Source organism: Triturus cristatus, chromosome 9 (assembly GCF_964204655.1).
Source record: "Triturus cristatus chromosome 9, aTriCri1.1, whole genome shotgun sequence".
Taxonomy (NCBI): domain Eukaryota; kingdom Metazoa; phylum Chordata; class Amphibia; order Caudata; family Salamandridae; genus Triturus; species Triturus cristatus.
The window spans coordinates 343,022,484-343,035,329 of record NC_140592.1 but is presented as its reverse complement, the minus strand read 5'-3'; positions in this window follow the sequence as shown (position 1 = coordinate 343,035,329).

The following is a 12,846-nucleotide window of genomic DNA, read 5'->3' as shown; positions in this document are numbered from 1 at the left end:
GAGGTGAGGCACAGCTGAGAGAAGGGAATAGGGACCCGCCACTTTCATTGCGATAGGGGGGAACTGCTGAACGTAGCTGACGAAGACGGGCTCCCACATGGCTGGGTGAAGTAAGCGGAGGAGGGAGACTGGCTGAGACTACGGCGACAGCGGGGCCGGGGACCCACTGCAGGAAAACACATTTGAGTGGATGAGCATTGCGGACCCCTGGGAATGAAGCGAGCGCTGATGTGAGAACCACATTGAGAGACCCTGCCCTCGGCGCCCAGCGCAATACCAGTGTGATAACATACCCAGGTGGTACGGCGCGGTGTGGGCGCCATTTCCTCCCACCTGGCGGGACAGGCAGCGGCTGACCACGAACCCAACGCAGAGGCAGTGCCTGGCTCCTAAAGGCCTACCTTCATAACGAGTGAGTGAGCTGCATAAACACCGGCCCCCAACGCAACTGCTAGGCCTAGACAACGATCTCCTCCCAATAAAATATAGAGGACTGGCTAGGCGGCGGCCATTTTGAGACACTACCCAGTTGTCTAACGGACCAGCCTCCTGGAGACATCAGAGGCACCTTTCACCCTCACTAAAATAAGCTCAGCCAAACTCAAGCGAACAATATGGGTAGGACGGACAAGGCGTCCAGGACTGGCTCTGCAGACAACGTGGACTCGGACATGGTAGATAACCAGGAAGAAGACTGGAAGGCGCTTCTGCTTAGCATGAAAAACAGCTTGACATCCATAGACACGAAAATGGACACCATGAATCCACGGCTGGACTCTGTAGTGTACAAGCTGGACCAACATGACCAAAGGCTAAAAGGAGCAGAAACAAGAGTGTTGGATCTAGAGGATGGGGCCACAGAGACCAGGGAGCGGGTTTCACATATGGACAAGCTCCTCAAAATCATAGCTGAGAAGATTTGGAATCCAGCTCCCGGCGGAACAACGTCCGCATTCTGGGCCTGGCGGAGACAACCAACACGGGCCGCGTGGAGGATTTAATTGAAAAACTGCTGGTTGATCTATTCGGAAGGGAATCCTTCTCGGCTCATTTGACGATTGAAAGAGCACATAGGTCCCTGACTGTCCGCCCACCTCCAGGGGCACCTCCGCACCCAGTGATAGTTAGATTTCTAAACTATCAAGATCGGGACACAACCCTGCGTCTAGCCATAGAGAAGAAGCAAGTCCACTATGAGAACACCACTCTGGCCTTCTATCCGGACTTTTCACAAACCCTGCAGGAGGCGAGGTGCAAATATGCTGCTGTAAAGAAGAAACTTCAGGCGCAAGACATCCCATATGCGATGCTTTACCCAACAAAGCTGCGTATTTCACACTGAGGAAAACAGCATTTTTTCTAAAACCCACAGCAAGTGAAGGATTACCTTAAGCGGCACCGCCTGGCCACCCCCACAGAGACTGATGCCAGAACACGTTCCAGATCCCATTCTCCAATATCGGCTCCAGACTGACAACTTTGCCTATCGCCTAAGGGTTCTGACTGAGTACTTTATTACGACCTCTGATGACTGTTGAAACTAGATGCTAACCAGTGACCTAAAGATTGAAACGTGAGATTGATCATTTACCCGCCCGGACACTCACCCTCCTCCCACGCATGCTCATAGTCTGAGGTAGACTTGATGGCAAGTGGGTGCAAACATGGAGGGGAGATGGCATGTCGTGGGCCCCTAGTGTTTCCCTTGTGTGGGTGTTCCCCTATAGCATTTTCTCTAAGCTTTATCGAAAAAGTTTGTTTCTTTATTTGAGTTAGACTAGGGAGGGTATCAATGCCCGACATGTTGGGGAAGTCGGTGTGGGTGGGGTCCTTGCCTTGTAATATCAGTAGCAGTACTACGTGTCAACCCTCACATCACAAGAGTACTATTACCAACCCTAACAGCAGAGACGTGATCGATATCCCAGATAACCCAGATACAAACAATAAGATACTAGTCCTGTCATGGAACGTCCGGGGGTTGAATAACCCACGGAAGAAGAGGCAAGTCATAGGCTATCTAGAGAGGCATCACATTAGTATAGCCATACTCCAGGAAACCCATCTTGACCCTGCAGCTAAGCCCATATTTGCGGCTAGATGGGCCACACACCGTTGTTTCTCATTTTACTCTATGTATTCCAGAGGGGTGGCTATCCTCATTAGGCGTACTGTGGCCTTTGTGCTGGGGGGGACTGAGATAGATTCTCAAGGACAGTTCTGTTTGATGTGGGGGAGATTGGCCAAGCAAGATGTTACGATAGCAAACTACTATGGCCCTAACGTAGATGAACCACAGACCCTATCGGTACTATGGAGCAAGATCCAGACCCTCGGTTCCACTTACTTGATATGGGGGGGAGACTTTAACATGACCATAAGCCCACAGATGGATAGATCCCACACCACTACACTACACTACATGACATCGCATAAACTGCTAGTAGACCTGGTTACTACCAACTATCTCCTTGATAGGTGGCGCCATAAACACCCAACACAAAAAGAAGGTACACACCACTCCGCAGTTCATTTTACATGGTCCAGGCTGGATTATATATTTGTTTCAGTAGGAATGGCACATTGGGTAGAAACGGCCACCCACCTCGCACGTACATACTCGGACCACTCGCCTGTCAAACTGGTGTTAACACCTCCTGTGGATAAGGCCCCATATGCCCAATGGCGACTCAATCCAGCTCATTTCCTAGACATGGTTTTCGGGACAGACCTCAAACAGGAAATTCAGGATTTTTTCACACGCAATGTTGAGTCAGTACCGAGTCTCGCCACAGTATGGGAAGCTTTTAAAGTCCAGGGCTGGTGTATTTCCAAGGGATCTTTAAAGACATTCGTAGGGAGCTCAGCCGGCTGGAGAATGATATCAAAAAGCTTGAGAAGGATCTTGCTAACACGAGAGAGGGAGAGACAACTTGCGCCAAATTGCGGGACAAATTGACAGAGTACACGGAAACAGTGGAACGCAAATGTAAATTTCGGGGGAAGTACCTTGTAGCGAGGGCGTATGGAGAGGGTAACCGCCCGGGGAGGGTCCTGGCAACTCTTGTCCGACCACCCAAGTTCTCTAACTACGTAGCTGAGATTCAAGACCCGGAGGGAGAAATACACAGAAATCTCCCAGATCAACTGCACACATTTGTGGAGTTCTATAAAACATTATATACTACGCAAAGGGGGCAACCACTTGACCTTCCACAGTACTTTGAGGACATGGCCTTAGCATGGCTTGGAAATACCCAACAGTAATTTCTGAGTGCTGAAATTGGGTTAGACGAAATCACCGAGGCCATCATGCAGATGAAATCAGGGTGAGCGCCAGGGTCGGATGGCCTCTCCATAGAATTTTATAAGACCTATGTGGAGTAGCTAGCACCCATACTGAAGGAGGTCTTTTATGAAGCCAGAGAGGAGGGTAAACTCCCGAGAACCATGCGTGAGGCTCAGATAGTCTCCCTACTCAAACAGGATAAACCCCCTCTATATTGCGAGTCTTATCGTCCCCTCTCGCTGATTAATTGTGACACGAAGATACTAGCGAAAGTACTCTCCAATCGCCTAAACCTCCTGATGGAGAGGTTGGTCCTACCTGATCAGTCGAGGTTGATCCCCAACCGTGCTACATCACATAACCTTAGAGCATTACTGGCAGTTCTCCAAGACATTGACCCTAATAGCTCAGCGGTTGCGGTGTTTCTTGATGCCACCAAGGCATTTGATTCGGTGGAGTGGGAGTATCTGATAGGCACCCTAAGATACATGGGAATGCCTCCTGCATTCCTGGGTTGGGTGGAACTACTGTACATACAGCCGATTGCCATGGTGCTGTTAAACGGGGCCAGATCCGAAAGCTTTACCATCTCCAGGGGCACGAGACAGGGCTGCCCCCTTTCCCCCATTCTGTTCGCTCTGGCGATAGAACCCCTGGCCGCAAAATCTAGGCAACATCATAAAGAAAGAGTGCTGGCATATCCCTCTAGGCAACTAATAATATCACTTTATGCAGATGATCTGACACTATATCTGTACCCAGTATTACGGGAAGTAACCAGATTTGGTGCCATCTCTGGCATCCAGATTAACTGGACCAAATCAGCAGTATTTCCATTAACGGAATCAGCTAAGCCGCACCAACTAGACTATCCCTTAGCCTGGAAATGTGACGCCGTTAAATATCTGGGAATAAACGTTACCAGGGATAAAGAAGAACTGATGCATAACAATTATGGAGTTACAATAGACAAAGTGACGGATACCATTACCCGGTGGCTAACGCTACCTCTCTCTATGGCCGGGCGCATATCATTAGTTAAAATGGTCCTCCTACCCAAATTTCTTTACCTATTTATTAATATCCCGTATAACCCACGGAGGTTCTTTTTTAAAACATTAACAACGCAGGTGACTCGGCAGATTTGGGGAGGACGACAGGCGAGACTAAGTCTTACCACAGTGATGCTGCCCTATGCCCAAGGGGGTTTGAACTTTCTAACTTTATATACTACTATTACTGCGCGCAGGCACACTTTACTACGTACTGGTTCCACCCCCCCCCCCTTTATGCCACATTTGGAGGTAGAAGATGGCAATATGGGCCCTGTCCCGCCCTCGGGATACCTATTCACGTCAAATGGGCCCGGATGCGTGACCCGTCCATAGTCGACTGCACCATCACGGCCTGGAGAAAGATTGCTGCTAAACCAGAAGCCCCAATGATGTATTCCCATAAAATGTCTCTGACACGACACCCAGCATTGCAAGTTACCTACGAGGGAATATGCAGGCGGATGTTAGAGCAACTAAAATACACTGTATGGGGGGACCTTTATATGGGAGGCACTTTTCGGACTAGGGAGCAATTTTTTGGAGCACAAGACCCCACCACCATGGATCTCTTCATGGACACAAGACTCCGCCAGAGCTTGAAAGCTGCCACCTCCACATACCCCCTAGAGCCACCAACATTACTGCCGCTGCATGCGCTATTACAGCCGCCCCCCAGCCATCTCGCTCCTATACAAGCACACCCAAAACGCAGCACAGTCATATCTTCCCAGAGCCTGGGTGGAGTGGGATAAGGATCTAGGGACACCCCTGACAGACGTACAGTGGGAATTCAGTTGCAAGCAAACAGAAGCACTCACAGCTAGTAGCCGGCTGAGACTTATCCACTATAAGTTTGTGCACAGACTATATTACACACCCGCTAAACTTCACAAATTTAAACTACGAGAGGATGATGGATGCGTGAGGTGTGGGAGGGAGGGGGCAGACTTTTATCACCTAGCATGGCAGTGTGCATGGATACAGCACTACTGGACACAGGTGTTCGAGGGAATGTCATGCATGTTGGACATACAGATACAACCAACCCCACTAATAGCACTACTGTGTTATACCCAGGATATCGTTACAGTACATAAAAAGTTCCTGCCGCTGGGTTTCCTGATAGCAAAGCGCAGAGTTGCCTGCAAATGGGATGGTGGGAGAGCCCCCAAATTGAAAGATTGGATCCAAGACTTAACCACATGGCAGGAACAATCACTGTGTTACACTGAACTGCTCCCACTAACCTCTCGACCGAAAGATATATGGGGCCCTCTAAGTACGTACCTCCTCTCCCAGAGAGCCGAGGTCAGCACGGAGCAAGAAGACCTATAACAAACGGGACTCTCATGAGGGGAGAAGGGGTAATGATACTGTAGTAACAGGCAAGATATTATACAACATTTTAGGAATTGCAGCGGGCCTTGCCCTTCTCAAAATGGAAATTGGACATAGGGACTGGGAGAAACACTTCTAAGATATACGAATTGGTTTGGAATGTATAATACAACATGTTGTATATAATATAGGATAATGGGGCAGGACGGGGGGGGGGTATCTGTTGGGAGTTAAATTACTACCCCAATGGGGGACGTTGATGCACACTGTTACATGTGTAAATGTACAACGACAATTTTGTGCTGTAAAGTTTGATAACAGAATAAAAAGATTTAAAAATAACAAAAAAACATAATATGTATCTCAATACTTGCAAAACCTATATTTTGTGGATGTTGTTTGTAAAACCCAAGTTTCAACATGGCAATTACATCATCTAGTCAAATCCTACACAGCCTTCTCTTCTCTCTCTGTAGCCCTACTCCAAATGCGAATATGCGCTCTGTCTGTATATTCATTTTATTTTACCACTGTAGTTCTATGCATATGTACTGTACTGTTTATCCTGTGTTTCAAAAATTCAAAAGATTTGAATTCAATAAATACATACATAAATAAAGTACTTACCTACTCCTTTCTGGTCCCACAGGCCGTGGCTCCACGGCAGCGAGGTGTCTCAGAGCCAACTCCCTAAACCAATCCAGACGCTCCTCTCATGTTGTTAACCAACATGAGAGAAGCGCCAGGATTGGTTGGAGCGGGTTGGCTTAGCGCTCCTACAGACACTGGAAGCCTGTGCTGGCTCACCACCCAGCTGTCTAGCACAACTTGGGTTGGAGAGGTTTAAAGTGAGCGTGTCAGGTTGTCCGTTGCAAGATAGCTGGCCCAGTTGATATGCGCACTTTAAACTGACGTGTGCACCACTTGTCCTTCCCTGCTGCCAGACAGCAGCAATGGCCCTGCCCCGCCCTGACAGTTGGCTTGGCCGGCTGCACTGAAAAATAGAATGGTAATAAAATCACTTTATTACCATTTTATTTTTCATGTTTGCAGTGCTGGCAGCAGGGTGAGTGAGGCACTTCCGTCCAAATTTAGGAACCGCAGCTGCGATATCATCAGCATACACATAAAAGTGTGCATTATGCCTGTAAAGTAGCTCCTATAGGAATATATGACGTTACAACGCAAACAATTACAATACATACTTTTACAATGCGGTTTTTACATCGCAACTACCATTACATCGCATGATTTTACAACGCATGCAATTACAATGCATTTTTAAAAAGTACCATTACAACGCATTCCATTACAACGCATACCATTACAACACATACCATTACAACGCATAATACTTTTAGGGCAACAGTAGGGTAAGTGTTGGATAGTGTAGGGGTAAAAATAACTATTCCCACTCCAGTGAGTGCAACAGTAGGGTAAGTGTTGGATAGTGTAGGGGTAAAAATTACTACTCCCACTCCAGCGAGTGCAACAGTAGGGAAAGTGTTGGATAGTGTAGGGGTAAAAATTACTATTCCCATCTACCCCAAAACCCGAACCCACCCTAAAACTAAAAAATCTCCATTACTTACCTTATAATGCATTGTAATGGCATGCGTTGTAATGGTATGCATTGTAGTGACATGAGCTGTAATGGCATGCGTTGTAATGGCATGCGATGCAAAGGCAGTTGCGTTGTAACAGTTGGGTTGTAAAAGCAATGCGATATAATGACTGCCTTGTAATGGATGTTTCCCCTCCTATAAAAACCTCTTGAAGTATTTGAATTAAGGGGTGAGGTTGCAGAACCCCTGGAACACCTCATTTGATAGTGCGAGGGTTTTGATTGAAACAGCAGAAGTGCTGCTGTCTGCACTCTGCCAGAGAGGAACTAACTGATCTGGACCAGAATGGTATCCTCTGTCCTGAATTATAAGAGCTGTGTAATGTTCATAAAGGTCTCATCCCTGAGGAACTCAACACCACAGGGATCCATAAAAGATGCACCTAGCCGTTGCACGCTTCAAACACATCACTGCTTACTCTCATATCCAAGCTTTCCAGGACCTTGAGCTCACCGTCTGATACTTCCCTGCAGATTCATTTACTCTGCTGGGAAATTGCATCAGGGCTGGCCTTGGCAAAGAGGCTGTGGCTCCTCAAACCAGGATAAAATCAGGGAAGTCGAGAATCAATAAATGATGCTATAACTTTTTACAGCTCTTTGAGGGGGCGTGGCTTGCGCGCCGCTGCGAGATGGCGGATCGCGCTTGAGCTCCGTAAAGAGCAGGGGCCGACGGAGACATTTCTGCCGCTGAGGAATGCCCTGTTCAGCGCAGAGGATGACATCCTGCCTGGGAAACTGCCGTGTACGCCACGAGGGTCTTTTCTGGTGATGAAGAGTGGCCAGACTCCATATTTCGGCATTTTGAGGTGGCGCTTCATGTTTGCACGAGCGGCCGCCATTTTGTTTCTTCTGTGAGGGAGTTTGTACTATCACCTCTTCACGACGACGCTACTGGTCTGTCCTGTCAGGAATGGAGGCATACAGGAGCTGGTGACGTTTTTTCACTTTTCTTGAGTTTATTTTGGTTTTTTTTTCTGCCGCCTATTGTAGTGCTGCCCACTGCGTGTTTTTTTTGTGGGTTCTGCTACTTTATTTTTCATCAGACGCACTGCCACTTCCCTATGTGAGACTTCCTTGCTCTTGGCCTGATTTTGGTTGTTTTCAGGTGTCGGTGTGTGCCTACTGGCGCCTGCAGCACGTGAGTTTTTTTTTGTGTGGTGTTTTTTCTGACGGGGATCGCCTGCCATAATCTCTGCTCGGCTCTTTTGATGCAAGTACATTATTCCTTCCTGTTCATTTTTCCTCTCGCACATTGAGTGTTTTACAGCCCCTGACATTTCTTGCTCTCGCTCTATCTGAGGAGGTGTATTTTGTTCCTGTGGAGGTGGTTTGCCCTATGGCTGAGAATATGGCCCCTTCACCGAATGCTAAAGACGTTAAGGACTCTAAAGCATCTCTTAAGAGGTCCAAACAGGTATCCCCAACTCCTGAGTCTGCTCCTAAAGACACTAATTCGACTCTTGAGTCCATCCTGACGCGCCTTAATGAGGTCTATGAAATTGCGCAGTCTACTAAGACAAATACAGATTTACTGCAGGTGGAGGTATTAGCCATCAGGAATGATTTCAAGGCCCTTTCCCTTCGTGTCTCAGGTACAGAAGCACGGATTAGTGGCGCAGAGGATACCATGCAAAAGCACTCTAGATCTCTCACGCAGATAGAGCGTTCCATGGCAGCATTGAGGAAAGACCTCACTGAACAAGAGGATCGTAATCGTAGATCCAACCTGCGTATTTTTGGTCTTCCAGAGGAGGTTGAGAAAGATTCATCTTCCATGATTGAGTTTCTTTATCAATGGATTCCATCTACACTACAAATTTCTTTCCATAAAGATTTTGAACTGGAACGGGCACACCGTGTCCCCTCCTTTCGCCCCAAGTCTGCTACGCAACCAAGGGCGATAATTTTTAAACCGCTGCGTCATCAACATACAGAGCAGATTTTGGCTCATATGCGGAAGGTTAGAGCTGTCTCTTGGAATGGCCATCGTATCTCAATTTCTCAAGACTTTGCCAGGAACACGGTGATAAGGAGAAAGGGCTTTCTTAATCTCCGGAAGCGTTTGTCTGAGATGAATATCCCCTTCTCTTTTGCTGGTCCCTCAAAATTCCGCATTACTTTCAAAGGTCGTGTCAGAATTTTTGACGAACCTGCGGATTTGGCCTCGTTTTTGGATAATCAGATGGAGTTGCAGATGGATCTTCAAACAGGGGCTTCACATGTTCCTGGTTCTTCTGGCACCTGATGTGGCTATATATATTGCGTTGTTTTTTGTCTTTGTCAGATCTATTAAGTCTAGCTGCTTTTAGATCTGCGCGGTGGTCTTTATGCCCATTGGGTTTGACGTATTTTTGTCGTCTCTTGGTGTTTCCCTATTATCGGTATGATGTGTTGGTCTTTAGTGTTGTTAGTTTTACTGTATAAACCTTTTAATTTTTTGTGGCAGCTTTTCTTGTTGGCTTGACTTCACTCCTGTTCGCGTGTCGTCTTGTTACTCCTTGCCTCCCCAGTTTGTCTCTCGACGTATTAGGTCATGGTCCTTTTCCTCTCCCGTTGCATGTCTTCGATAGGTGCGTCGATTTTTGTGGTAAAGTTGGTTTATCTTATCCCTTTGTGGTCGGTCTTTTTGCTTCATGTTTGTTTCCTGTTATTCCGTATTTTACGGAGTAGGTCATTGTGTTTTCCGTTGCGTTATCAACGTGTTGTTGTATGGTGTGTCTAGGTGTTTTAAGCATATATGTTTACTAGGTGTTTATTTATGGCTATATTTAAAGTCAATATGTGATGTTCATATAGTTGCTAGTTATACCTACTTTATTGATTTTTTCATTGAGTGTTTCGATTACATTGTGTTATTAATTGTCTTTTTCGAGTAGATTAGTTTTTTATAGATGCCTTGTACTTGATAGACTTATGCCTCTCTTACCTACATGTTCTCTTACTTAGGCAAGCATATTTATTCTGCTATTTTGTGTGTATATGGCTTTATTTACTCATGGTCAGTTATTTATAAGATTGCATATAGATTTTACACATTTATATATAGTATTAGGTCTCTTATTTAACTGCCATAGGGATTCATTGACTGTAATATTGATAGAAGGTTATATACCGTTTTTTATTATGTTTCACTTATTTTTCTCATATTGTATCATATAGTATGCTTTAGATTGTATTTCTTCTTTTTTCTTCATTATGTTCCTTTTTCTCTTGATGGAGTCTGCTTTGGTATGGTTCTACCTATAATAATGTTATTTTTTAGTTCACTTTCCACCAGCTCTTATTGCCTGAAAGTGCTTTCTTTCTCTCTCTTTCCTGCTCTTACCGTTCTTTATGATTCATTTTAGTTGTTATTTATATATTAATTTGGTCAAACGTGTTGCCTTTATAGTCTCTCATTTCGCTTTGTTTTCTAAATAGCTATCATTAATTCCAGTTCTTAGCTTTTAGATAGTCTTCCCTTTTAATGTATAATCAGTTATGCACTGTTCTGGGGCTTTTTATGCCATTGTTGTTATTCCTCCTGTTGGCCCTCGCTCTTTTTCCCATGTCCCCCCTTGTATGAATTTGGTCTCTTCCAGACCTGCCGGATGGGCCCTTCTCTCTCTCTTTCTGTGTATTCTCTTGCTGTCCTTTTCCTCTTCTTTCCTTTTTTCTCTTCGGATTTCCTCTTTGGTCTCACCCTGTTGTGTGTTGGCTGTTGATGTCTGCTGGTTAGCTCTCCTGGTTGTTGCGCTTCATATGTCACACATGGAATATCTTTTTTTCCTAATATTGGTTCTATGTCTGGACTAAATATACTTTCCCTTAATGTTAAAGGGTTAAATCATCCAGTAAAAAGGTCAAAGATTTTGGACTACTGTAAGTCTCTTTCTTCGGATCTCGTCCTTTTTCAGGAGACAAAGCTCTCTGCCAAGGAGGCGTTGTTTCTGAAGAAAGAGTGGGTCTCTGATGTTGCTTGTTCGGATGCTTGTGGTAAAAGGAATGGGGTAATTACCTTAGTTTCTAAACACTCTGGGTTATCTATCGTTTCCTCTGAACAGGATACAGAGGGACGTTGGTTACTATCTAAGGTGTCCAATGGTAATGCTGACTTATTTGTCATGAATATTTATGCCCCCAACAAGGATGACCCGTCCTTTTGGAATGCTATCACCAAAAAGCTCGAGGATACCCCTCACTCTGGCAATCTTATTGTAGGTGGTGACTTTAACTTGCCAATGGACCCTATCTTGGATAGGAATTCTGCCTTTAACTTTCGTCCCCCTAAAGCACACAAACAAATGACTAATATGTGTTCTCTTACCCATCTTCAGGATGTTTGGCGGCTTCATAATCCCACTGGTAGTGACTTCTCCTTTTTTTCTTCCCCTCATTCGTCCTTTTCACGCATTGACTATCTTTTGGTTCACTCTTCTTTGGTTCAATCTTCCTCTTCTCCGCTTATCCACCCTATTTTAGTTTCTGATCACGCCGCAGTGACATTTACTCTTACGTCCTTTGTCCCTAGGGCACGAGCTCGTTCGTGGAGACTCAACACAGAAATCTTACATGATGAGTCCTTGGTGCGAGAGTTTTCTAATGACATTGAGACTTTTTTTATTGAGAATGTTGGGTCGGTCAGTTCCCCTGTTGTTCTTTGGGACTCTTTCAAATGTACTTTCCGTGGTCAGGTCATTAAATGTATGTCAAGGAGAAACGCAGCCATTAAAAAGGAACTCACGGACTTAGCAGATGAGATCAAACGTCAGGAATCCCTTTTTCGACATTCTCAGGACAAGACCTGCCTCCAATCTATTAAGAATTTAAAGTATTCGTACAATACTATAGTCACTAAGAGAGCTCATATTGGCCTGCAGGCTCAGAAATCTAAGAGACTGTTGTTAAAAAATCGTGCGGGCAAGATTCTTGCAGCCACTTTAAAGTTTCAGGAATCTTCTTGTAATACTTTCCAAATTCCTTCTATTACTGACCAGCTTGGTAAGAAAAAATTTCAAACTGCAGAAATCCTTGATGTTTTCCGCGATTTTTATAATAACTTATATACCCCGTCGGCTCAAGCTTCTTTTGAACAATGTCAGGAGTTCTTGAAGTCGGTTCCTTTGAAAGTTGTTTCGGAGGCAGATAATCAATCATTAAATTGCCCGATTACTTCTGATGAAATCATTTCCGCGATCAAAGCTACTCGGTCTGGTAAAGCTCCTGGTCCTGATGGATATCCTATTGCGTTTTATAAAACCTTTATTCCCGTGCTTGTCCCGAAACTCCAATCCGTTTTTGATGCTTTTATTAAGGATGGTTCTGTGTCTGGTTCCGCGGCTGATGCTACTATTGTAGTTATCCCCAAAGAAGGGAAGGATCACGCAGATCCCAAAATTTTCGTCCCATTTCCCTTCTTAACATGGAAGCCAAGATTTTTGCTAAAATTCTAGCTAAACGATTAGAGTCCTTTATTCCCCAATTGGTTCATCCTTCACAAACAGGTTTCGTAAAGGGGCGTCTTGCACGGGATAATATTCGTACTTTTTGTCATATTC